Raw genomic sequence first — 27,436 nt, forward strand, 5'->3', positions numbered from 1 at the left:
TATTGTGAATAGTGCCGCGATGAACATGCAAGTGCATATGTCTTTTTGGTAGAATAACTGACTTTCTTTGGGTCATATACCAGTAATGGAATTGTTGGCTTGAAAGGTAATTCTATTTTAAATTCTTTGAGAAATTTCCAAACTGCTTTCAACAGTGGCTGAACTAATTTACATTCACACCAATTATGTGTAAATGTTCCCTTTTCTCCAGAGCCTCCCAAGATCTGTTGTTTTTCTATTTTTTAATAGTAGCTATTCTGACTGGTATAGGATAGTATCTCGTTTTGGTTTTGATTTGCACTTCTCTCATGATTAGTGATGTTAAGCCTAATCTCTGCCACCTGAAAACTGGGAAAATACAGCGTCACTTGTCAAAATAAGTTGTTTTACTTTGCTTTAAAAACAATCAATTGAGTAGTATATTTCTTCCATCAAAATTAAGAAGTAAACATTTAGAAATGTACAGTACCTTGCTGTTAAGTCTTCGCACAAGTATACCAATCCAACATAAAGGCCATCTTAAACTTTCATTTGAAACGAAAGGCAATTTTTAAGAGGTTAAGGGCTAGTAATTTGTTAAAGTCCTGAAGTTAAATCAGCTCAAGTAAATACAAAGACTTTCTTTTAATTAAAGCCTTTTAAATGAACACTTTAAAGCGTTGTTGGTTTCTCCCTCAAATCTTGTCCAAAGCCACTGTTTACAACTCAGTATATCAAAGAAGATTTCAGACATGATTGTGAAGCTCCCTCAACTTACAATGTGCTATTTGCAACCTTAGATGGCTATCATTCTGGCTTTTCTACCTTTTAGCAACAATAAGCACACCATTCCCATTTCTCACCCACCCTGACTTACCCCTCTTTGCATTTAATATATAATTTTTCTCAGAGTGTTCTTACACATCTTTAACTGTAAATATGACAAAAGCACACAGTATAGTACATGTGCCACATGTATAAATGTTGTATCTAGTCATACAATTTTCCTTTTAAAAAAGAAATATTTTAATTTCAAAAAGCAAAGACTCTAGGAATCTTTTCTAGCTGCCAGTCATAAAAACATAAATTCCTGGTTAGATTCCCAAATTTGCCTGACCATAAGAACCACTTGTGATACCTGTCAAACACATGTATTCTGAGTCCCATCCGTGATCTCCTGAATCAGAATCAGCAGATGAGAGGCCTGGGAATACACATTTTAAACAAACGTCCACAGTGATTACGATTAGTCAAGCTTGAAAAAAATTTCACTAGGATCTTTATGACTGAATAACCTCACAAACATAGGAAAGTTACTGGAGAAAAATATGGGCAGAATTTCAGAATTCTGCCTTTGCTGAAAGTGTTTGTTCCCTCCTCCTCTACTCATCAAGACCTGACTGCTTATGTAACTCCCCCAAACCACCAACACCTGGAAGGAGTTGAAAATGATTTTAATGAAAAGAAAAGCTGATGTTTAATTTCAAAACTGACGGCGACAATAGAAGGGAGAGGCATGAATTTATCTTGATTCTAACACAAAGCATTGTATTTGAGTCTACAAACGAAATTGGTTTCATTTTTATTTTTTGTAAGTTTTTGCCAAACTCTAAGCATATATAGAGGCTGGGCAAGAAAGAAAGAAATACAGAAATATGGCATATGCCATCCCTTATTTATTTCCTCATGCGACAAGCCAACAGCTTTTTCACCTAGTCCCTGCTTCAAGCTTTGTGTCTACTTCTCTATCAGAAATGGAGCTTCCCTAAAGACTGCCTCAATGTCAGTTACCCAGAGGCCTTTTTTCCATCTTGTGCTCCTAAACTTCTATGATATTAAATGATATTACCCTTTCTGGAAATTCTCCTTAGCTTTGATTTTATAATTTTACTCTAACTCTGTTTCATTCCTTCTTTTATAGCCTTTCTTTTCTCTATCCCTTTACTGCAGACATGTTGTACGGCTTTGTTCTTGACCTTCTGATCTCTCCACATTCATTCCCTCAGAGCATGTATCCATTTTTTTGGTGTCGGCATTCCTGACTATCTGATTATTACCATCATATAACAATGTTGGTGATAAGCATAGCTAACATATCCTAGGCATTTTCCATGTAGATTATAATAAGCACCCTATATAATTTATACCATTTAATTCCTCAAACCTAAATGGTACTATTACTAACCACATTGTATGAGATGAAGACACTGAGATTTTCATCAAAACCATGGAAAGCCAACGTGAGGAGCCCCTGTGTGTCTCCTTTGTTAATGCCTCTGGGCATCATGGCATGTGGATTGCCGTGGAATGGGGATTAGGAAGGGCAGCACTGTGAAAACACCAGAAAATATGTTATGATAGCGGGTAAGGAAGCTCATCTCTGCACATTGAGATGGTTTTGTTTCTGAGTCAGGTTTGAGATGAGCCAATCCTGACTCCGTGGTGCCACCAGGGATCACGAATTTAATAAGATCTTCGTGGATGCTTGGAACCCAACTGGTCTCTGTTTTGTACTTTAAGGAAAGAGCCACAGCTTGAGTGGGGTGGTTTTGGTGTCACATACGCTATCAATAATACCCACCGTTTTGGTGTCACATACGCTATCAATAATACCCACCGTTTTGGTGTCACATACGCGATTAAGAATACCCACCGCTGCAGAGGAATCACCGTGGACTACTCCTCCTTTCATCCCATACTCTTGCGATGGATCCCTCTCACCTGTTTACTGATTTCATTCAAATTCTTCAGCGACCACAGGACCCCGACTTGCCTTCTCTATCCTGGCTCCCATCACTCTGCTTTACAGGCCTGGCCTGCTCGCGGCTCCTCACACCAGCGCTGCATGGCTCCCTCCACGCCTCTGCCCTGTTTCCTCCATCTGACAGGGCTAGTTTCCTCCATCAGACACGGCTAGCTTCCTCCATCTCTATCGGGAAAAAGCCTGCCCAGCGTTCAAGACCCTCCTCAGATGCCGCCTCCACGATTAGGCTTCTTCCTGACCCCTGAGCCTGTAACACGCGCCTGTAACTCTCCACCTCAGCCCACATTCCCACAGCACTTGCGACGTCCGCGGCCCTCAACATGGCGCTTCATTCTATTTTAGGGTATTTCCTGCTTGTTTCCTGCACACACGGTCGCGCGAGGCACAGCCCCGAGTGACCCATGCACGAGTGGCCAGCGCTTCCAGACGCGCCGCCGCAGGCCGGCGAGGGAAGGCTGAGCCGCTTCCTGCCCCCGCGGGGACCGTCGCCAGCCCGCAGCTCTAGCGGGAGGCGGTTCCACAGCGAGCCCGGCAGTCCCGCCACCGTCAGCACCGGCGCCTCGGGCGGGCTTTCCCCACCTCTGGGAGGCACGAATCCTCAGGGGCTCCTCGAGAGGGCGCCAGGGAGCAGCTGCGTACGGACACCTTTCGGCCCTCTGCGGCCGCCGTAGCTCCCCGGCAGAAACCCGGAAGTGGAAATCTCAGCCATTCAGCGTTTGGGTGAAGACGAAGGCGGGTTCTGGACGGACGTACGCTGTCAGGGAGTGTTTACTTCGCCTCCACTTCTGTTCCTCCCCGCCGTGGTGCTGCTCTGGGTCACATATTCGTCCTGAGCCGGCTTCAGCCTCTCCGCGCAGAAGTCTCCCGGAACCATGGCCGAGTACTCCTATGTGAAGTCTACCAAGCTTGTGCTTAAGGGAACCAAGGCGAAGAGGTGGGTCCTGCAGCTCCGGCGGGAGCCTCCTCAGTTCTTTTCGGACGCACTCCACCCCCTCGAATCCGGTGGAAGCCGTGGCGCGGAGAGCCGGCTTCGTGGCCTCCCAGGCTTCGCCCTGGCCCCTGTCCGGGCTGGACGGAGGCCGGACCGCGGTTCCTGGCGCCTGTGCAGAGAGGGGCAGCCTCCCGCGCGGACGACCCTGGAAACAGGATAGAAGGGCGGGTGACCCGTGGCCCCGTACCAACGAGTTTCGGTCCTCTGAGGCATCTCTCCAGGCCTCTGCCTGGTGGGTCTGCGTTAGTGTGATCTCGTAGTTCATGATAATAACTTCCTTTATTAGGGATTATTCTTTTCTCCATTGTCTCTTCCTGGAAAAATTATTGATTAATTTTTTCTAAGCTAATATGTAGAGTGAAACCAGGATGAATCACACAGTGGTTGAGGTGTATATGGGCTTTGATAGGGATATGGGCTGGAACCTGCACTCTGTCATTTACTAATTTTGTAATTTGTGGAAAATTGGTTAATATGTCTGGACTTCCATTTACTCATTAAGAGATCAAATATCTTTGAACCTCCGTTTACACATTTATACTTTCAGGCCATTTTTTATACCTTTAGAAGACTCTGAGGATTAAATGAGAGAACATATATGCAGTAAATAAATTGAGCCAAATGTGAGGAGGAGGTCGTAGTGGTAATTTATTAGCTCTTTAGGAGAAAAATACCTGTGCATTCATATCCCCGCTTCTTTTATAACTGGCAGATTTGCCTGAGGTTAACTGTACATACAAATATTGAGCATTTCCTCCTGGTCTCCCTGATAAACAAAGCTTTTGATATTGTTAGGCAAGATGGAAAGAAAGTATCAAGGAGTGAGCTGAAGCCACTGCCCTTGAGAACCCTCTCGAGGAGTCTGGCCTCATGAAGATGCCAGAATAAACGGCAGGTATATCCTGAATGAATGTGAGATTTTTACCCTGTGAATTTCCTGTGAGGAGTGGTGAGTTATCTTCTGAAAACTTTATGATGAAAATGCAGACAAGAGTGTCTTAAGATTATCGTAATAATCATAATTAATGCTTATATAGCACTTTCAATGCACCAAGAAATTGTTGTAGGCACTTTGCACATTAACTTTTTTCAAATCGCTCTTGGGTTTTTTTTTTATTGCGATGTAATTCATAATTATAAAATTCACCCTTTTTTACAGTCAGTGGTTTTTAGTATATATTCAAGAGGTTCACTACTGTCTAGTTGCTCAGCATTTTCATCATCTCAGAAGAATCTCTTCCTACCCATTACAGCAGTCACATCCCATCCTCCCCTTCTCCTAGTCCTTGGCAACCACTACTCTGCTATCTATGTGAAATTGCCTATTCTGAATATTTCCTAAGAAATCATGCAACATGTGGCCTTTTGTATCTGGCTTCTTTCATTTATAACATTCTTGAGGTCCATCATTGTTGTAGCACTTGTTCCTTTTTATGACTGCATAGTATTCCATTATATGGATGTAGCATTTTGTTCATCCATTCATCAGTTGATGAACATTTAGGTTGTTTCCGCTTTTTGACTATTGTGACTAATGCTAGTGTGAATATTCTTATGTAAGTATTTTTGTGGGTGTATGTTTTCATTTCCCTTGGGTATACATACTTAGGAGTAAAATTGCTGGGTCATATGGTAACTCTTTAACTTTTTGAGGAACCCCAAACTGTTTCCTGTAGATGCTGCACCATTTTACATTTCCACCAGCAATGTGTGAAGATACATATTACCTCTTAATCCTCACAATAGCCTTAAGAGTTAAGTTATTATCCTAATTTTTTAAGTGGGGAAACTGACTCACAGAGAGATTCAGTACCTTTTCCAAAAATCACAGAGCTAAGAAATGACAGAACCAGGATTTAAAATCTGGCAGTGTGGCTCTACAATCTGCTTTGAACTTTAACATGATATGTACAAAGCCTGAAGCAACTTCTCAGTACTGTATTTAAGAGGGCATAGCAATGTAAGTCTTCCTAAATCAATAATTTATAAATGCAACAGCTTAAAAGACTTCCAAGTTTCAATCTTGTGATATTTATTTATCACACAAATCGATATACCTAAACTCATCTATATAAATTATGTCCTGTAGTAAGAAGAAAAAGAGGAAAGATAAGAAGAGAAGAAGATGAAGAAACCCAGTTTGATATGTTGGTGAGTCAGTTTTCAGTGCTTTATTCTGAAAAAAAGTTAACATTTCTTGAGATCTCATTGAAAATATTTTCCTAGTTAGAAATTTATGATGTATTCATATTTGTCTTAAAGTGCTTAAATATTACCTACATTTGTAAATTCCATTTATTCTTTAGCACAGTAGATGCTACTGATGCCTTTACTTCATTATCAGAACAGAGCACAGGAGAGAAGAATTACAACTCTCTGACTTAGTAGGCACCATTAGACTGCTTAATAGCCAGAGATTCTGATACATAATTTTAAAGGCTTAATGTAAATGTTATTCAACCAAATATATTTTACAATTTATTTTCTTTGAACATGTATACATTTTAGTTGTAGAAGTCAGTTGTCTCTTAAACGAAGTATCTTCACAGGAAAAATCATTATTTTGTGAACTCTGAAATGAATGAAAATTTTAAATACAATATCAGGGTAGCCTGTAAATGATACTAGAAATAAACTGACCCAAACACACTTAACCAGCCTGTTTTCCGTTTAGCTGTTTCCATACTTTTTTTTTCTGTTTTAAAACTTGGCAAGTTGCATTTTGAATCTTGATAAATTATGGTAGCTTAAAAATATATAAAATATGGAATGTATAAAACTAACGTTCTGGAAGAATCATTGCTTTTGAAATGGCAAATCAACAATTCTAAAATTAGGGTATATATCTAGGGTAGATATGTAGATGTGGAATTGCTGTGTCAAAGGATAAGTGAATGTTTAACTATATAAGAAACTGCCAAAAATTTTCTAAAGTGGTTGTGCCATTTTACCCTCCCACCAAGAATGAATTAGTTCTCCAGTTACACCCTTGCCAAAAGTTGATGGTGTTGTCAGTCTTTTCTCCCAGTCTGAGTTTTTCCTTTTCAGTTTCTTAATGGTGGTTTTTGGATGGACAGCTTTTTTTTTTTTTTTTTTTTTTTTTTTTTTTTGAGATGGAGTCTCACTCTGTCGCCCAGGCTGGAGGGCAGTGGCGCAATCTCGGTTCACTGCAAGCTCCACCTCCCAGGTTCATGCCATTCTCCTTCCTCAGCCTCCCAAGTAGCTGGGACTACAGGCACCTGCCACCACGCCCAGCTAATTTTTTGTGTTTTTAGTAGTCACAGGGTTTCACCATGTTAGCCAGGATGGTCAGAAGCTGTTAATTTTTATAAAGCTTAGTTTATTTTTTTCTTTTTTGGTTACTACCTTATCTCTTTGATCTAAGAGATCTTTGCTTACCCCAAAGTCAGGAAAATATTCTACGTTGTCTTTTAGAGGCATCATAGTTTTAGTTTTTACATTACATCTGTCTTTAGTCTCAAATTAATTTATGGCATGGTGTGAGTTTGTTTTCAAAATATACTTTTTTTTTTTTTAACATCTTGATAGCCATTTGTGCCAGCACCACTGGTGTTTCCTTTTTCCATTAATCCAGTTTCATATCTTCATAAAAAATCAATTATCTTTCTATATATTGGTCTATTTCTGGACCCTGTTCTATCGATTGTCTGTTTTTCTTTTGGTATATTTCTCTTGATTGCTATAATTTCATGAAGTCTTGAGATCAGGTAGTGTGTGTCCTCCAACTTTGTACTTACTATTAGTTTATTAATTTCTATAGTGAGGCCTGTTGGATTTTCTCGGAGAATTGTATTGAGTCTAGATCATTTGGGGGAGAATCAACATCTTAATATTGGGCCTCAATATTTCATAATTTTCAATGTAGCAGTCTTGCATGCCTGTTTAAAATTTATTCTTAAGTATTTTATAATTTTACACTACTGTCAGTAGAACTTTTGAATTTGATTTTCCAGTTGTCTGCTCTCAGTATGTAGATATACAATTGATTTTTGTATAGTGACTTTGTAGTCTCATAAGTCTGTTTCACTTATTACTTCTAGTGGTTTGTTTATATAGAATACTAAGAAATTTGCAATTATGTTTCCTGTGACTATCATTTTACTTTCTTTCTGATCCTTATGTCTTGTCTTGCTTTTTATTGGTTTATTATACTGCCCAGGACTTCCATAGTGTTGAACATAAGTCACGAGAATGGGCATAATTGCATTGTTTCCAAGCTTAGGCAGAAAGCTTTCAGTAGTCCACCATATGGTATGGTGTCTCTAGGATCTACAGAGAAAACCTTTATCAAAATGAGGACATTCCTTTTAAACTTTGTTTCTTGGGAGTTTTTTATCATAACAATGTTTAATGCTGTCAAATGCCTCTTTTTGTGTCTGCTGAGATGATTATACAACTTTCTTCATTTTGCCAATGAATTACATTGGTTTCATTTTCAACTTTTAAACTAACTTTACATCCCTGAGATAAACCCCACTTGGTTGTGGTGCGTTGCCTTTTGGGATATTGCTAGATTTGATTTCTAGGTTTTTTTTTTTTTTTTTTTTTTTAAGATTTCTATATTGGTGTTGATGGGAGATATTGAACTTTTGTATCCTTTTCTTGTAATGGCTTTATTTGATTTTGGTGTCAAGGCGATACTGGGTGTCATAAAATTAGATGGGAAGTGCTGTCTCCTTCCCTGTTTTTGGAAATAGCTGTGTAAGATCGGTATGATTTCTTCTTTACATGTTTGATAGGATTTACCAGTGAAGTCATCTGAACCTAGAGGGTTTTGTTTGGTTTGGTTTTAATTTTTTGTGGGAGAATTAAGATATTTTAAGAGATATGTTCAGATTTTTCTGTTGTCAGTTTTGGTAACTTGTGTCTTTTAGGAAAATTTCATTTCATCCAAGTTGTTGGATTTATTGGCATAAAATTGTTCAGAATATTCCTTTAATATCCTTTTAATGTCTGTAGAATCTAATCTGTATTGCAGTCTCTTCATATTGGCAATTTGTGTTTTTTCTATTTTTTCCTGGATCAGTCAGTCTAGCTGGAGGTTTATAAATTCTTTATAAGATCATTTATTTTAGATCATTAATGATCTTTTACTACAGGGGTATTCAATCTTTTAGCTTCCCTGGACCACAATCGAAGGAGAAGAATTGTCTTGGGCCACACATAGAATACACTAACGATAAGCTGATGAGCCAAAAAAAAAAATAAAAAATCTCATAATGTTTCAAGAAAGTTTATGAATTTGTGTTGGGCTGCATTCAAAGCTGGCCTGGGCCACATGCAGTCCTCAGGATTTGACAAGCCTGTTTCAGTATTACTTATTTTATCTTTTTTTCATTTTTTATTTCATGTATTTTCAGTCTTTTTTTTTCCCTCCCTTTAACTTATTTTCAGTTTACTTTGCTCTTGTTTTATTGCTTCTGAAGAAGAGAGTTAGATCTCTTCATTCCACTTTAGTTTTAGTTATAGTCAACACATTTTGTTTTCATTTTCATTCCATTCAAAATATTATCTAGTTTTCCTTGTGATTTTTCCTTTCATGGACACTTGAGTTATTTAAAAGTGGATTGTTTTTAATTTCTACTACATAGAGATATTATAGGTATGTTATGGTTGCTGATTTCTAATTCATTTATAGTATAGTTGGAGAACATACTTTCTTAGTGAATTTCTACGTACACTTGAAAAGAATGTGTATTCTGCAGATGTTGGTTCAGGGTTTTTTTTTTTTTTTTTTTGAGATGAATTCTCGCTCTGTTGCCCAGCAGGCTGGAGTGCAGTGGCACAATCTCGGCTCACTGCAGCCTCTGCCTCCCAGGTTCAAGTGATTCTCCTGCCTCAGCCTCCGGAGGAGCTGGAATTACAGGCACCTGCCACCATGCCTGGCTAATTTTTTAAATATTTTTAATAGAGACGGGGTTTCACCACGTTGGCCAAGCTGGTCTCAAACTCCTGACCTCAGGCGACCCACCCACCTCGGCCTTCCAAAGTGCTGGGATTACGGGCGTGAGCCATGGCGCCCGGCGGTTCAGTGTTTTTTAGATGTCAGTTAGATCAACTGGTGGAGCTTGTGACTGTGCACATCTGTGTCCTTACTGATTTTTTATTCATCCTACAATGTAATGAGAGTTATGTTAGAATCTCCAGCTGTAATTCTAGATCTGTCTACTTGAGCAGTTTTTGCTTAAAGTATTTTGAAGCTGTCATGTGTACACACTTAGGATTGTTAAGTCTTCCTTATAAATTCAGTCTTTCATTTTCATAACATTTTAACCTTTATTTCTGTTAAATGTCTTGATGCCTAGTTAAATTATTTGACCACCCTTTTTCTCCTGTCAAGCCGGGCCTTTGTTAGTTTGTGGTTATTTATTAGGTTTTTGCCTGTAGACTTAGACAGTGACTCTTACTCTAGGAAAGGCTCATCCTCATGGGCTTCAGCCACATGTTCTAAGTATACTTGGTGAGTTCTGTCCACTCTGCTGTGTCCCAAATTTGTGTGATCTCTGGCATCTCCAGTCAGCCCTCAGAAGTGCCAGCTACTCTGCAGAGGCCTTGTGGAGCCTGCCTACTGTATGCACTCCCCCCAGCCCTTGGCCCCAGACCTGCAGAGAACTTTTGCATACTATTCCGAGGCCTCACCTGTATGTAGTTCCCTCTTCTCCAGTACCTTATTCTATAAACTCCAAACATGTTAGCACTGCAAGACTCTCAGCTTAGTGACAGTGACATTGCCTCATTTTTGGAGGTCTCTACCTCTCTGCGTGGTCAAGAAACTGCCATTGGGCAGAAAACAGAAGTGTGTGTGAGATTTGCCTCCTGTGTTTTCCTGTTCTCAAATATCACAGTCCTGTTCTGCCTGTGTTCCAGTCCCCGAAAACAGTTTTCTCAAATATTCTATCCAGTTTCAGTTTTCTCGTTGGTCATGGTGGGAGGGCAAGTCCATCTTGGCTGGAAGAGGAAGTCCTTCTGCATCTTTTTCTCTTTGTCCTTCCACCTTCTTTTGCATTGTGGATTTTCTAAACTTGCCGTATAAGTAAGCAAGTGCCTATTTGTGAAGGGAAAGAAAAAAACCTTTTAATTTTTTAAAGCCCCTCTGTTGGTTCCTCACAAGGATCTGAAGGGATTGGTAAATAGGATGAAAGAAACTCTGTCTTTCACATGGAGAGTACCATGTGTGACATTAATAAAAATGAGCCTGTCTGTAAGCAAGGATTTTCACTGAGCTCTGCTAGATTCAGAAGCAATTGAACTTACAACATCGTAGTTTGCAAAACACAGATTTGATTTACCCAGGAACTAAAGCTAAGTCAGCTATGGGTTAATAGAAGGTCTGTGAAGAGTACTTAGACTACAGTAAGATTGGGGAAGAAAATTCCCTTTCCAAATCTAAGATATATCATTCCTTTGTGCCAAGCACATAATGAAGGCAGAGATTTAAGGGGGTCCTTAGCACAGAAGCACTGGGTTAGTCAGAATGTGAGGTGAGCTGTCACACAGCCTTGATGCTAGAATGAGGGTGCCCTGGTAGTATCTTATCAGCCATGACACTGGTGCATCGGGCCAGTTTTTTTGTTTTTGTTTTTGTTTTTTTTGAGACAGGCTGTTGCTTTGTTGCTCAGGCTGGAGTGCAGTGACATGATCATGGCTCAGTGCACCCTCGACCTCGTAGGCTCAAGCAGTCCTCTCACCTTGGACTCCCGAGTAGCTGGGACCACAGCCTTGTACCACCATACCCAGCTAATTTCTTAATTTTTTTTGTAGAGATGGGGGTCTCCTTTTGTTGCCTAGGCTGATTTTGAACTCTTGGGCTTAAATGATTCTCCTGCTTCCACCTCTCAAAGTGCTGGATTACAGGCATGCCAGACATATGGGAACATTCTCAACTATGTGAAAATATGTGAAAAGCTTTGTTATGCATTGTGAGACAACACAGCGGAAATATTTCACCATCTGCCTAAGGTTTAAAAGGAAATAACTTTAAGCATGTGTCTAAATAGCAAGTAATGTTTTTGAGTGGATTCTCTTAAATTCAGCTTGGGCGTCTGCAGAATATACACAGCTTGAGCTGTCACCTGACGTAGAGACAGGCAACTTCAGTGCCCACTGTTCTTAGGATCCACTGCTTTTTCACAGCTAAAACCCCGGAGTGGCACCGTTAAATATTATGTTATGTTACTTTAGTCGCTAAACATATAAGCATACCTTCAAAGGTTGAATGTAGGCCACTTGCAGAAAGTAGACAGAATGCTCACATTTAATTCTTGATGATACTGTGTTTAGCTTTCTTATTCTTTGAAATCCCATTGAGAAAAAATACTGGCATCTGCTCAAAGTAATTTCTTTTTCAGTTGACAATATTATAAGTAATGTTATTGTATCATTTCCCTACTTGGACAGAGTGTGAAAATTTTGAGGAGCTTGTCTGCCAGAAATTTCTTCTTCATTTGCAAAACATTAATGAGATATTATATTTAAATGATTTTATTTAATATTAAGTGTACTTGGTGAACGTGGCATAGAACATACATAATAAAACTAATTTAAAATTATTAACTGTTACATTTATAAGAAAGGCTTGCTAATCATCACACTGTTCATAATGATTCTGAATAAAGCATTATTTCTTTTACTGAAAACAATTGTAGCTATAACTCAATCATCTAAATTGTCATTAGTTTTATTGCTTTCTAATCGTCTTTAGCTGAAATTTTAATTTTGATTAATTTTCTTTTTCTCCATTGTTTTTGTGTGTGTGTGTGGAGGTAAAATATACAGAATATAGAATTGGCCAGTTTTTCTTTTTTTTTTCTTTATTATAATTATACTTTAAGTTCAGGGTACAAGTGCACAATGTGCAGGTTACTTACATATGTATACATGTGCCATGCTGGTGTGCTGCACCCAGTAACTCATCATCTAGCATTAGGTATATCTCCCAATGCTATCCCTCCCCCCTCCACCCACCCCACAACCGTCCCCAGAGTGTGATGTTCCCCTTCCTGTGTCCATGTGTTCTCATTGTTCAGTTCCCACCTATGAGTGAGAATATGCGGTGTTTGGTTTTTTGTTCTTGTGATAGTTTACTAAGAATGATGATTTCCAATTTCATCCATGTCCCTACAAAGGACATGAACTCATCATTTTTTATGGCTGCATAGTATTCCATGGTGTATATGTGCCACATTTTCTTAATCCAGTCTATCATTGTTGGACATTTGGATTGGTTCCAAGTCTTTGCTATTGTGAATAATGCCACAATAAACATACGTGTGCATGTGTCTTTATAGCAGCATGATTTATGGTCCTTTGGGTATATACCCAGTAATGGGATGGCTGGGTCAAATGGTATTTCTAGTTCTAGATCCCTGAGGAATCGCCACACTGACTTCCACAATGGTTGAACTAGTTTACAGTCCCACCAACAGTGTAAAAGTGTTCCTATTTCTCCACATGCTCTCCAGCACCTGCTGTTTCCTGACTTTTTAATGATCGCCATTCTAACTGGTGTGACATGGTATCTCATTGTGGTTTTGATTTGCATTTATCTGATGGCCAGTGATGGTGAGCATTTTTCCATGTGTTTTTTGGCTGCATAAATGTCTTCTTTTGAGAAGTGTCTGTTCATGTCCTTTGCCCACTTTTTGATGGGGTTGTTTGTTTTTTTCTTGTAAATTTGTTTGAGTTCACTGTAGATTCTGGATATTAGCCCTTTGTCAGATGAGTAGGTTGCAAAAATTTTCTCCCGTTTTGTAGGTTGCCTGTTCACTCTGATGATAGTTTCTTTTGCTTTGCAGAATCTCTTTAGTTTCATTAGATCCCATTTGTCAATTTTGGCTTTTTGTTGCCATTGGTTTTGGTGTTTTAGACATGAAGTCCTTGCCCATGCCTATGTCCTGAATGGTAATGCCTAGGTTTTCTTCTAGGGTTTTTATGGTTTTAGGTCTAACGTTTAAGTCTTTAATCCATCTTGAATTGATTTTTGTATAAGGTATAAGGAAGGGATCCATTTTCAGCTTTCTACATATGGCTAGCCAGTTTTCCCAGCACCATTTATTAAATAGGGAATCCTTTCCCTATTGCTTGTTTTTCTCAGGTTTGTCAAAGATCAGATAGTTGTAGATACATGGCATTATTTCTGAAGGCTCTGTTCTGTTCCATTGATCTATATCTCTGTTTTGGTACCAGTACCATGCTGTTTTCATTACTGTAGCCTTGTAGTATAGTTTGAAGTCAGGTAGTGTGATGCCTCCAGCTTTGTTCTTTTGGCTCAGGATTGACTTGGCAATGCGGGATCTTTTTTGGTTCCATATGAACTTTAAAGTAGTTTTTTCCAATTCTGTGAAGAAAGTCATTGGCAGCTTGATGGTGATGGCATTGAATCTGTAAATTACCTTGGGCAGTATGGCCATTTTCACGATATTGATTCTTCCTACCCATGAGCATGGAATGTTCTTCCATTTGTTTATATCCTCTTTTATTTCCTTGAACAGTGGTTTGTAGTTCTCCTTGAAGAAGGACCTCTTCAAGGAGAATGTGCCAGTTTTTCTGTTTTTATGTGTACACTTCAGTGACATTTAAATACATGCACCATTTTACCTTCCCACCAGCATTGCACAGGGTTTCAGTTTCTCCACAACCTGCCCAACATTTGTTTTTCTGGTTTTCTTGGTTTCTGTTTTTTGTTTGTTTTGATAATAGCATTCTAATGGGTGTGATGTGGTATTGCATTATGGTTTTGATTTATATTTCCCTAGTGACTAGTGATGTTGAGCATCTTTTCGAGTGCTTATTGGCCATTTGTATATCATCTTTGGAGCAATGTCCATGTATATCCTTTGCCCAGTTTTGAATTGTGGTATTTGTCTTTTTGGAGTTCTCTATGTAGTCTGGATATTAATTCCTTATATTGTATGTAGTTTACAAATATTTTCTCCATTCTCTGGGTTGCCTTTTACTCTGTTGACAGTGGTTCTTGATGCACAAAAGTTTTTAATTCTGATGAAGTCCAGTTTGTCTGTGTTTTCTTTTGTTGCCTGTGCCTTTGATGTTCTATATAAGAAATCATTGCCAAATTCATAGTCATGAAGCTTTTCCTATTTCTTCTAAAAGTTTTGTAACTTTATCTCTTACATTTAGGTCTGTGGTCTATTTTAAGTTACTTTTTGTGTTTGGTGTTAGATAAGGGTCCAACTTCATTTTAGCTGAAATTTTATGTATTTTAAAATTGATTATGAAAAGCATGAAATGTTTAGTTGAATAGAAAATTTTGTGCAGTGGAATTAACTGAATCTTTAAAACCTTTTTATTATGGAAATATCCAAACTAATCCATACATAGAAGAATATAATGAGTCCCCCATGTGCCCAGGCCCCAGCATTAATTATCAATATTTTGCCAATCTCGTTTCATTTACATGCACCCCCCACACACGTTTTTTCCAAGAAAATTTTAAGTAAAATCACAGATATTACATCATTTTACCCGTAAGTACATAAATGTACATTTCTTAATGTGGTATGTCTTTCTCTCATCACCTGTTTTGTTGTTTACTTTTATACATTATACTATGTCATTATCAGACCTTGTAAAATTAACAAGAATTCCTTAATATGTCATATCCAGTTAATGATTGACTCATTTCTACTCTAGTTAAAGTACAATTTAGGAGAAGGTTTGAGGATATTTTTTAACATTAAGATGTAAACTTTTATAACAACTGCTAAAATAATTGTTGCTAGAGTCTAACATTTCTATTGGCAAATTGGAAATTAGTATACATAGACATAGATTCTGCTCATTTTGCTTTCAATCTAAAATCGTTGTTAAGATTACTGGCCAGGTGCAGTGGCTCACACCTGTAATCCCAGCACTTTGGGAGGCAGAGGCGGGTGGATCACGAGGTCAGGAGTTCAAGACCAGCCTGGCCAATGTGGTGAAACCCCGTCTCTACTAAAAATACAAAAAAAAAAATATTTGGGCATGGTGGCAGGCTCTTGTAACTGCAGCTACTTGGGAAGATGAGGCAGAGAATTCTTTGAACCCAGGAGGTGGAGGTCGCAGTGAGCCAAGACCGCCTCACTGCACTCCAGTCTGGGTGACAGAGCAAGACTCCATCTCAAAAAAAAAAAAAAAAGATTACTATGCTAGAAAGTCTTCCTGTAGAGGCATTTTTAAGAAGCATTATGATAGGCATTGCCTCGGGAAAGCAGGCATGAATAGATGGCTGGGGTCTATCATGAGAGAGACCGTTCTCCATATATCACTTTGTACCCTCACATGTTGCCTTTTGTTTTGTTTTGGTCTTTTTTTGAGACAGGACCTTGTTCTGTCACTCAGGCTAGAGTGCAGTGGCGTGATCATAGCTCACTGTAACCTTGAACTCCTGGGCTCAAGTGATCCTCTTTCACAGCTCCCCAAGTAGCTGGGATTACAGGCATGCACCCCCATGCCTGGCTGTATGTTGCTATTGTGTATTTTAAAAACCTAATCCTGACTGTGCTGGTAGTCACATGAATCTGTGCACATACATGCAAACAAGTACATGTAAAACTGGTGAAATCTGAATAAGCTTCATGGATTATATCAATGTCAGTTTCCTGATTCTAACAATGTATGATACTTATGCAGGATGTCATCATTGAGACAAAGTGAGTGAAGGATATGTGAGATCTTTGTAGTATTTCTTATGACTGCAAAATAAAAAGTTTTAAAAACTAAGTTATAATAACAAAGAACTCTGTGTCAAAACTAAAATGTAAAGTTGAAATATCAATTTTATTTTTTAGGAATCTGGTGGACGGTAACAAACTTTGGTGGAATTTCAGGAACCATAGCCATTGAAATGGATGAGGGAACCTATATACATGCACTCGACAATGGTCTTTTTACCCTGGGAGCTCCACACAAAGAAGGTTTGTGTCTGGAAGGGAAGATCCTGCCACAAATGTAGATTTTAGGACATTCATTCACTCAGGCCAAACTCTAACTAGTCTCAAACATTTTCCAAAGAAATGGAACCATTGCATTTGACTCTTCCATTTTTTAATTCCTTAATATTTACCAGCCATTGGGAAGTCCCTCTTTCTAATATAAGCATTTGAAAACATTCCATATAGTTCCATAAGAGTATCTTTGGAAATCAAAACAATATGAATAATTAAAATAGTAAGTGGAAAGAAAAAAGAAAACCTACTTGAGTCAAACATATTTGAATTTCTTTTTTATTCAGACCTATTACCAAAACTAACCGGGGTGCATTTAACAATTTGAAGTTTCCTCATTTTCTTTAGCCCATCAGAGGAAGCACTAATGAGATATGAAGTAATTAGAAGGTAAAAAGCAGTATCATTTGGTCAGCAAGGCCATCCATTGAATAAATGAAAGCGTTTAGCTTTTTTAAATAAGTGCTTATTTATGACTGTATTTTAAAACATAAAGATAAGCTATCTCGAAAGTTATTAAATAAGCATTATATCACCCTGTCTTACTCAGTGTATAAAATTAGCACTGTAGTTACAAGAACGTAAAATAGATCTTGATTCCAAAGATACAGTATTACAATGATATCAGTATATCTGAATATTCTTACATTTAATTGCAGAAGAAAATAGCCACATTTTTTAAAGCAAAATAATGTCTTTATATTTATAGCAAATGTCAAATTTATTTTCAAATGTTTTTTCTCCAATAGTTGATGAGGGCCCTAGTCCTCCAGAGCAGTTTATGGCTGTCAAATTATCTGATTCCAGGTGAGCTTATGTTGTAATATAATTAGTAACCAGTTATTTTAAAAATTTAATTGTATTCATTAAAAATTTTAGTATCTGTCTTAAGCCCACAGTAATTTTGATATAAAAAACGAAATAGCTTTTTTGAAAAGTAGATTTTGTGATCTACTTTTAGTGGATTTCCTATCAATATATAATGCTAGGCTGGAAAAAAGATATGTAAGTTAAAAATGAAGATTAATAATTTCACACACCAAGTAAGGTAGATTAAAAAATAAATCAAATAGTGCAAAACCTGGTTCACTGTTGCTATGATATTTAAACTCACTGTTTGGAAGTCTAAAGACAAACAGGAAGACTAAAAAAAGGAATATTGTTGAAACCAGCAGAGAATGTTACAGCATCATAACGACCAAAAGAATATTTTTACTCACTATTTTTACAGTCATTTTATAAAGTAGCCTTTATTATTCTCACCTTGTGCAGAAGTATAGAATGATTCTTTGGGTAAAAGATACTGAAAGTGAATTTACATATTTTAGTAATTGGTTACATCGACATGATAATGATTTCTGTTATATAATCATTAACGTATAAAGGAGTAAAAGTCAATTCTGGCATCCAAGGAGAATCTTGGTAAGGTAAAAGAAATCATAATTTTAAAAAATCACATTAAGATGATTATTTCTGTACTTTCTTTGGAAGTCTGATAAGTAGGGTGAAAGACAAAGAATAAAAGCAGAGGAAGAAAAAATTCAATAGTTTTAAACTGCTTTACAATTATAAACAAAAAAGGAATATAAAGAAAATTAACTGACAAATGAGGAAAATATTTACAACAATCTTAATAGGCAGTGAGTTCTTACTCTTCATATGTATCTTGTATAAAATTCATAGCACTGAAGACCCCAGTAGAAAAATTGCGAACAATCAGATCTGAATAGAAAAGTGGACAGGGCACATTACCAGATAATCTAAAAACTAAAAAGGAATGGAAAAGAAAAACAATTGTTATTCTAGTTAACTACTAAAATGCAAATTAATAGGATACTGTTTTTTCCATATCACGTTTTCAAGTATTTTTTTAGAGTCATAATGTTTAAAAAAAAAATCCATGATAAAAAACATGCTGTGTTAATTTGAGGTAAGAATGTAAATGGAAGCAGCATTTTCTGGAAAACAGTTTAATGACATAAAGTTTTAGTAATTATTGAAGTTCATAACTAAAGAGGTATAATTGAAGAATGATGAATTTTGAAAATATTTGTTATGTAATATATAAGGTACAATGTTTATATTAAAAAAGCAAAATATGAAACTAAATTTAAAACTGCACTGTCCAATATAGCAACAACTAGTCACATGTAGCTTTTTTTTTTTTTTTTTTTGAAGGCACAGAGTCTCACCCTGTCACCCAGGCTGGAGGGCAGTGGTGTGAACACAGTTCACTATAACCTCAAATTTCTGGGCTCAAGCACTCCTCCTGCATCAGCCTCCCAAGTAGCTGGTATTACATGTGCATACCACCATGCCCAGCTAACTTTTAAAATTTTTTGTAGAAATGGGGTCTCACTATGATGTCCAGGCTGATCTTGAACTTCTTGCCTCAAGCAATTCTCCCATTGCCTTCCCAAAGCACAGAGATTACAGGCGTGAGTCACCACTCAGCCACATGCATCTTCTGAACACTTGGAATATGTCCAGTCTGAAATTTTAGATATGTACACACCCACACACATACACATGTCCTGTTTTGATGTCCTATAATTAATTTTCTGTCAGTTTTTAAATTTTATCTATCTTATTAATGTATAGAATCGCCCTGAAATCTGGCTATGGAAAATATCTTGGTATAAATTCAGATGAGCTTCTTGTTGGGCATTCAGATGCAGTTGAACCAAGAGAACAATAGGAACCAGTCTTTAAAAATATAAGTGCTGTTATTGTTTATAAAAACTTCCTGTCAGTTTAACAGAAAGTCTGTAACAGTCAATCATAATATATTTAAAAAGAAAAAGTAGGATGCAATAGTATAATACATTAAATAGGAATAAATCAGTAAGAACATAGAGCCTTAAAGAGATCTCAAAATATAGTGCAACAAAAATAGCTTTAGTACTTTTGCCCACAATTATTTCTGTGTACCATTAGTGCCTAGATATATATCTCATTTCCACTGAAGAACCAGTCAATTTTAGGTCACAGAGTAGGAAAACAGAATAGTTCCTAAGTATGTTCCTTGTAGCAGAAATCATGGATGCTTTCAGAAACATTACAGACTGTAAGAGAACAGTGGAGCTAGCTAAGAACAAGTTGTGACAATTTGTGTATAAAATATAAATAATAATAGTTCATTGAAGTAAATTATCTCTAAAAGACTTTCAGTTCATAAGCTTAAATTAGTGTATGAAAAGATAGTTTTAATATAAGAAAGAAAGATAATATACTAATTCTTAATTTTAGTAAGTAGACAGTTGTAGTATATGGATGTTTTGTTAAATCTTTGTTGATACAGAATACATGATTTCCTTTTTCTGTGTGAGAAGTAAAGATTGAACAAAAAATATGTGAGTGCTAAACTGTCTTTAAAAAGTAGATAACTATATCAAAAACAGTAAGGACCAGTGGGTACCACGCAGAACAAGCAAATAGAAGATAAGCTCAGCCTTTGAGTAGCAGCTTTGGTAGTATACAATAATGAACTGAAAATAGGAACTCAGCAGTGTTTTCTAAGTTGACAGATTAAACAAACATCCCACCAGAAAGAGGTAATCACTTAGACTAATTTCTTCATCCCCTAGGATAATATCTTAAGTCAGTGACTTGAAAACTATTTTGAACCAATCCATTGAGAAATGCATTTTTACATTGCAGCCCAGCACACACATATGCATAACTGAAGCAAGAGTTGTACTTAACAATACTTACTTATCCATGTGTTATGCACCTTGATATTTCTTATTCTCTTTTACCCCTTCCTCTGTGTGTCTGTGTGTATTCCTTTTCCCCCCAGCCCACCCAATACCGTTTAGGAAACACTACATTGATTTCATTACCTGTTAATGTGTTGCAACCCCTTTGAGATGATCCTACTAGTTGTGATGAGATGTTTCTAATAAAAGTTACACCAGTAGAAAATGCCAATATTTCATAAGGCCAGGATAATGACTTAGATAGTACTAATAATACAACACTTTAGGAAAGTTCTTTTCATTTTATTTTTAGGAAGGACGCTAAGTTTCAAAAATTTAAATTTAAATGAAAGAGGGTCTTAAAACTCTATTTCAAAAAGGACTCAGCTGAATAATCTGTGGCACAGGTTTAAATCGCCTTGGACCACACCGCCATGTTCCAGGGCTCACCAGGAGCCATCCAGATGAGAGACCACCCAGCCCTTGGGACTTGACTAAGAAATTAAATCCATGTTATCAGCACATTTTTAACTGGATGTGATATAAGGTTAACATATTTTGTAATCATTGTATTTATAAATATTTTGTCTAAATGTTATGGTATTCCAAGTTTTCCAAAAGAATCAACCAAATACAAGTTATAAATAAACATTATATTTGTTACGGGAGTTAAGCTAACCAAATTTGTAACCCAGATTTAGATACACAAGAAAATCAGTTTTTAAAGTTTTGTTTAATAGAAAGCAGTGTAATACATCAAACATTAAACAACTAAAAATGTATATGAATATTTATTTTCACACACAAAAGTCCCTCAGACATTGATTCTTAAATTCAAAACACCAAAGGTATTGTATGTACCTTTTCATGTTTTCTAATTGTGAAGAAAATAAATTTTATTTAAAATGTTAATATTTGAATAAAGTGTGCATTCATAATTATGTTCCTGTTTTTAAAGTTAATTTTCCAAACAGAACTAAATCAGTTTCATCTTCAGTAGATCTTTCAGAAAGGAAGCAATCCTACCTCATCTAATTAGAATTTAGTCCTACTAGGAAGATACATTACAAATGTTTATTGTGGTAATCTTTGAATAGTAAAATGAAAGGTGATTTTGGTTTCCTTTTCTATATGTTCTTGTATTATATTTTTCAGGTTTTTCTCTAAGTTCTTTTCTGTGATTTTTAAATCAGGGAGGAAAAATTAATTCAGTCTAAACACTTAATGTTTCTTCCACAAGAAGTATCCTCATGGCTATTTTGTTATTTTGTTTCACTTAGGGGAAAATGGCTTTGTTGGCCTCAAATAGCTGCTTTATTAGATGCAATGAAGCAGGGGACATAGAAGCAAAAAGTAAAACAGCAGAAGAAGAAATGATCAAGGTAATGATGACATTTTATACAGATGACTGCATTCACACATGCGATGTGACTGTATCTCTTTAAAATGTTAAGTCATCATTTACTGTCACTTTAAAGATTTAGTTAATAGCTTTTTATAATGTGGTGTTTCAAATAGACTCATTTTAAATTATAAATCCCATAGTTGGTGGCTTGTTTATACAATATGTTAGAGAAATCAGTGCATCTAGGAACTACCTTGCCATTATCTCCATGGATTAGTATATTTTTCTGGTAGTTCCACATGCTCCTTTTAGGCTTTCATTTTCTTGTTTTCTTGCTTGTATTTTAAAATCTGATTTTTTAAATAGATAACATGTACACGTGGTCCAACATTTTTAAATAAAAGCATAAAAGATTAAGATACATGCCTGCCATGCATCTTACTCACCTGTGTCCCAGCTCCTGTTCCTCGTTCCCTTTGTTTTGTTTTTTATAGCCTCCTAAAGTTTCTTTATAAACATATGAATATATTTATAATTTTCTACTGTTTTACACTAAAGACAACCTCCTCTATAGTCTTCTCGACTTTGATTTTTTTTTCCTTAAAATTGTATCTTGGAGAGTTTTCTACTATTAGTTTGAATGTAGAAAGTTTTCTCTTTGTCTTGCTTTTCCTCTCTTTCTCTCTCTCTCTTTTTTAACAGCCACACAAAATTCCATTTTAGGGATGTACCTTAATTTATTTAGTCTTTTGTAGATGGAAATTTAGGCTGTTTCCAGTCTTTTGCTCTTATAAACAGTGCTGCAGTACATAACATTGAATATGCATCAATTTGTAGATGTGCGGGTGGACCTGAAGATAAATTTCCAGAAGCAGAATTACCAGATCGGGGTATACGTGTTTGTATTTACATAATGCTTGAGCTTCTGTGATGATAATCACTCTATGAAACGTAAAAAATCATAGCAGAACTTCTGAGGCCTTAGCCCTTACATTTTAAAAATATTTTTATTAATAGTACCTGTCTTCTTTGCATTAGGAGAAACATGAATCACATAAAACATGGTTTTTATTTTATTTTTAAAATTCATGTGCATCACTAAGCTGGAAATAAAAGTTCCTTATTCCAGGCTAAATTCCCTCATCCATAGTCAGATGTGTTATCCATTGCACCAGTGGCCTGTGCCCTCCCTAATCCTACTCTTTGTTTTACATCATTGTAAAAGTTACACAGACATCTTCATATCAAGGTGAAATTCCAAATAATACTGTTAATATAACCTACATAAATCAGGTAGTTAACTGGAACTTGATGAAAACATTTAAGGATTAATTTTTTAGACTCACAAAAGCCACTGATCTTTAATGATATACATATACCAGGATGTGTCTAAGGAACAACTCCCCCCTTCTTGACACATGGTTTTTCTGTGTCTTGGCATTCCATCGCAGTACTGAGCAAAGGCACTGATCTTTAATGATAAACATATACCAGGATGTGTCTAAAGAATAACTCCCCCCTTCTTGACACATGGCTTTTCTGTGTCTTGGCATTCCATCCCAGTACTGAGCATCCAGAACCTTACTTTGTTTGCCTCTGTTGGGAATCACAGGTTGCATCCAGTCTGACCCAGATTTGCTCTGTAAGGCATTGTGGGGGCCAGAGTGGAAGGCTCTAAGAGAGGGGGCAAATGCCTTTTCTAAAATGCCCTTCATTCTTATAATTAGAGCATAAAAATTTATGTTACATTTTTCTCTACTACCAATGTAATTTAAAAGCATCTATCAATTCTCTGTGCTTCATGTTAGATTTCCGGTCATATGTTTGATTTTCTTTTTAGAATAGTCTTGATTTCAGATACTTTCAAATCTAAAGCTCAAACAATTTCAATCTAAAATGTAGGTATTTTCTTACAGTTAGAGAAGTGAAATGTTATATTTTTTCGTTGCATGCATCCGGCACATGCGTTGTAGTCTTGAATTTCCATAATGCTCCTGTGAGGTGGATGTGAACTCAGCCTTACAGACAGGAAGACAGCCTCTGACCCTCCTTACATCCTCGTGGTTTTTGTCAGTCAGTTCATGGAAATAACAGTGATTTCAAGGTGTGGAAAGACAGGATGTGTACCCAGGCCCAGCTGACTCCAGAGGCCACTCTCAGTATTTCATAGCACATTGCTTCTCAGGAAACAGATCATTGGGGAAATGCAGATGGGTTTGTGACTTACATTTAATTTTATTTATTTATATTTTATTGTATCATGTTTAAATTATTTTTCATCTGGATATCATCACAAAAGTGTTACTGAAGGCAACAATTGCAAATATATGTGCAGTGCTTTGCACTTATACAAAGATACAAAGATACTTATACAAAGATTGCATTTTTCATGATTTAAAGCAATTTTCAGATGAAATACAAAGTTTTCTGGGTCTTTTTGGTTAGTCAAGTACTTGGAAGCTCTGAACAGTGATTATTTAGGACTCTTTTTGTACCATTTAATTGCAGGCTGTCCTAATCTCTGTCAGCCCTTCACCTTTATGAGCTTGCCTTGTCTACCAGAACACAGACCCCTCTTACTAAAGGTAGCATTGTGCTACAGGCCCTAGCAGGGAATGTTTTCAGGTCTGGGACCCCTCCAATCAAAACTGTCACAAAGATGTCATTGGCACAAACACGTTATTTGTCATCACTTTCTAAGCAGCCCTGGAACTGGACTCTGGCCACAGAGATCCCTTAGGAGACTTGAGTCCTTACCATTGCCAATTGCCTGTTCTGTGGGCGATCCTAATTGTTGAATGCAGATTAATTAACTTATGACATGTGATAGTAAACATCTATCCAAACTTAGGAGGATATAAGAAGCTAGTAAAAGAGGTGGGTTCCAATTAATTAAAAACAAGTTGTGTAATGTTAAAAGATTTAATACTTTGGTAATAGTCTGTGCAATGTAAAATAGCTATTAAGCTTTTAATCTGATCAAATGAACACTTGTCTACTAGGGATAATTTGATCCCAGTGTATTCACTTGGCGGACAAAATTAAATTAATGATTTCTTTATTGCCTAGCAGGATCTGATGTGTAAAGTGTTTCTGAAATAATTTTGTCTGTAGTGTTTCTGACACAAGGGCTGTGGAGAAAGCATGTGATAGCACTTACTCATATAGATTATATATATGAAGTAAAAACACATAGCCAGAACCTGTCTTTTTCTGAATATTGTTGCTCAGTTAATTTTTTCTTCTGCATAAGAAATCATCTCGAATGTTCTTATGTGATGCGTAAAGTGGGGAAGGTGGAAGATAAACATATACCCCATTGGATTCTCTTTTCCAATATCTAGATTAGATCCTGTGCTGAAAGAGAAACCAAGAAAAAAGATGACATTCCAGAAGAAGACTAAGGAAATGTAAAACAATGTGAAATCAATTATGTGTATGTATGATTTTCCTTTTAGACCTACAGATTTGACAGTGAAGTGCTTCTCAAAGTGCTTTCAAAATAAATTACCTAATTAGCTGGGGATGGTGATGCATGCCTGTAGGCCCAGCTACACGGAAGGCTGAGACAGGAGGATTGAGCCCAGGAGTTCAAGGCTGCGGTGAGCTCGGATCACCACTGCATTCCAGCCTGGGTGACAGAGTAAGACCCTGTCTGAAAAAATGAAAACTGATGGACAAGAAGAGGCAACACAATGTAGCCTCTAGGACAGAGCACTGAGCTAAATGCTTTTCTCTTCTTGAGGGTTCAGTTTTCCTAATCATCCTACCAGCTCCCAAAGGTAGTCACTCTGGTTAGTCAATCTCTCTATTCATTCATAGAATGGGCCTGATGCCACTCAAAGGCTGTGCTATGGCCAGGACACAGGGGACTCCAGCCAGCATGACTTAATAGAAGTGGGGCCTTCTGCTACCCAGTCAATGAGTGGCCCTCCTCTTGAGAGGTTATGAAGGTCATCTTTGTTGTTCAAAATCTCCAGCTTATTTAAAAAAATACAATTAGACTTTTTTTTTTTTTCTCCCCCAAGACAGAGTCTCACTCTGTCCCCCAGACTGGAGTGCAGTGCCATGATCTCGGCTTATCGCATCCTCCTCCTCCCAGGTTCATGTGATTCTCCTGCCTCAGCCTCCCGAGTAGCTGGGACTACAGGCACGCACCACTGCACTCGGCTAATTTTTGTATTTTTAGTAGAGATGGGGTTTCACCATGTTGGCCAGGCTGTTCTTGAACTCCTGACCTCGAGTGATCTGCCTGCCTTGGCCTCCCAAAGTGCTGGGATTGCTGGCATGAGCCACTGTGCCTGGCCTACAATTAGATCTTTTTAATAAGTGAAAAAGAAATTAACAGTATTTACAAATTTAATAGTAAATATGTATAATCAGTTTGAGGTATTTTTCAATGAAGATATTTTCTTTGCAGAAAGAAATTTCAGAGCTTCCAAGACCACAAATTTAAAATAAGTAAAGAAGAGAGTAAAATTCTTTAAAAAGGCTCAGAAAGATGGATTTTTCATGAGACGCTTCTGGACAGGTAGCTATTTATTTACTTATTTTCACTATTTTCAGTAGCCCATAGAAATGGCATGTAGAAAACCTATATTCTCTTAAATTACTGTAGTTTTCACATTTTTGTGTTTATTTCTAATTTATGAGTGTGGCAATATTACCTAGAGAGGACATCATGAGTTTGGGAAAAGACTGTCAAGAAAGAATATCTAAAAATTATAACCGATTCTAAGTATATATTTTAAGAAATTCAGGTTTGACTGTATCTACTTCATAAATTTATCATCATCTTTTTATAACTATTAGAACCAGAGTTAGAAAGAAGCAGTTTGACTAATATAAAAATTATGTGGATTCTGTTAGAGTAGTTCAGGTTCCTTAAAATAAGCATAGATCAACTAAAAAACTAAGTATAAAAGCTGAACAAGTGAAATTGAAACAGTTTTATTGTAAGATTTGGAAGAGTGCAGGATGTTTATCATAGCACATTATTAATATTTATTACTCTTCCTATGTAGATAAGTAGTGTCCTAGATTTACAACATAGAAAAACAGGTAGAGACATTTAGCTGTGAGTGTACAAGTATAAATCAATTAAGTGCCAGATTTTGATAATCACCAGCCGCTCATTCAAGTCCTATGTTGCAAAGTTACTCTTACATTTTTTTTACATTACTTGATAAAGGCAATGTTTAATTACATATTTTCTATTAACTAGCTGGTAGAGTTCATACCTAAAGTCAGTAAATAATGTTAAGAGTTTTTTCCAGCTGAGCAAATGAGTATGTATCTAGTTGTAAGAAATCAAGAAGAGGATATAAAATATAATCAGGATGTGGACTCTAAAACGGAATAACCTCTATGTCCTGTAACTTTTATCACTCGTAATAATACAGCATTCTCACCCTATTAAATGGAAATTTAAAGCATCTTTAAATTCTAGAATAATTAAAATTGCTATTTGGATTGAAAAAGCCCTTAGGTGACATTTATTGAATATTAGGAAATAACTTTTATAAGATTAGAATCCATTTTTTATAGAAATCAAATTTGAAAGTATACATATTTTAATATAAGTGTTGTGGTAATACAGTAACCAAAATTGAACACACAGTTTTAAAGCTTTTTATATTTAGTAGCAGTTGAATATATGTGGCATGTTTTACATAGATTAATTTTACTATTTTTCTT

General features: G+C 36.7%; 1 long non-coding RNA gene across 19 annotated transcripts in view; it reads left to right on the plus strand.

The window, feature by feature from the left end:
• Positions 1-3,413: 3,413 nt before the first annotated feature.
• Positions 3,414-27,436, plus strand: part of LOC129137843 (uncharacterized) — a 40,333-nt gene continuing 16,310 nt past the window's right edge. For 14 of the 19 annotated variants that reach the window (XR_010152116.1, XR_010152118.1, XR_010152120.1 and 11 more), the window contains exons 1-7: positions 3,417-3,677; positions 5,824-5,885; positions 16,541-16,666; positions 17,446-17,503; positions 21,675-21,776; positions 25,084-25,175; positions 26,160-26,270. This is a non-coding gene — a long non-coding RNA (uncharacterized LOC129137843). Of the gene's footprint in view, positions 3,678-4,529; positions 4,684-5,823; positions 5,886-16,540; positions 16,667-17,445; positions 17,504-21,674; positions 21,777-25,083; positions 25,176-26,159; positions 26,271-27,436 lie in introns of all 19 variants that reach the window. The other 5 variants (XR_010152117.1, XR_008540679.2, XR_010152130.1 and 2 more) reach the window with 4 other exon arrangements.

This window comes from Pan troglodytes, chromosome 17 (genome assembly GCF_028858775.2).
Source record: "Pan troglodytes isolate AG18354 chromosome 17, NHGRI_mPanTro3-v2.0_pri, whole genome shotgun sequence".
NCBI lineage: Eukaryota > Metazoa > Chordata > Mammalia > Primates > Hominidae > Pan > Pan troglodytes.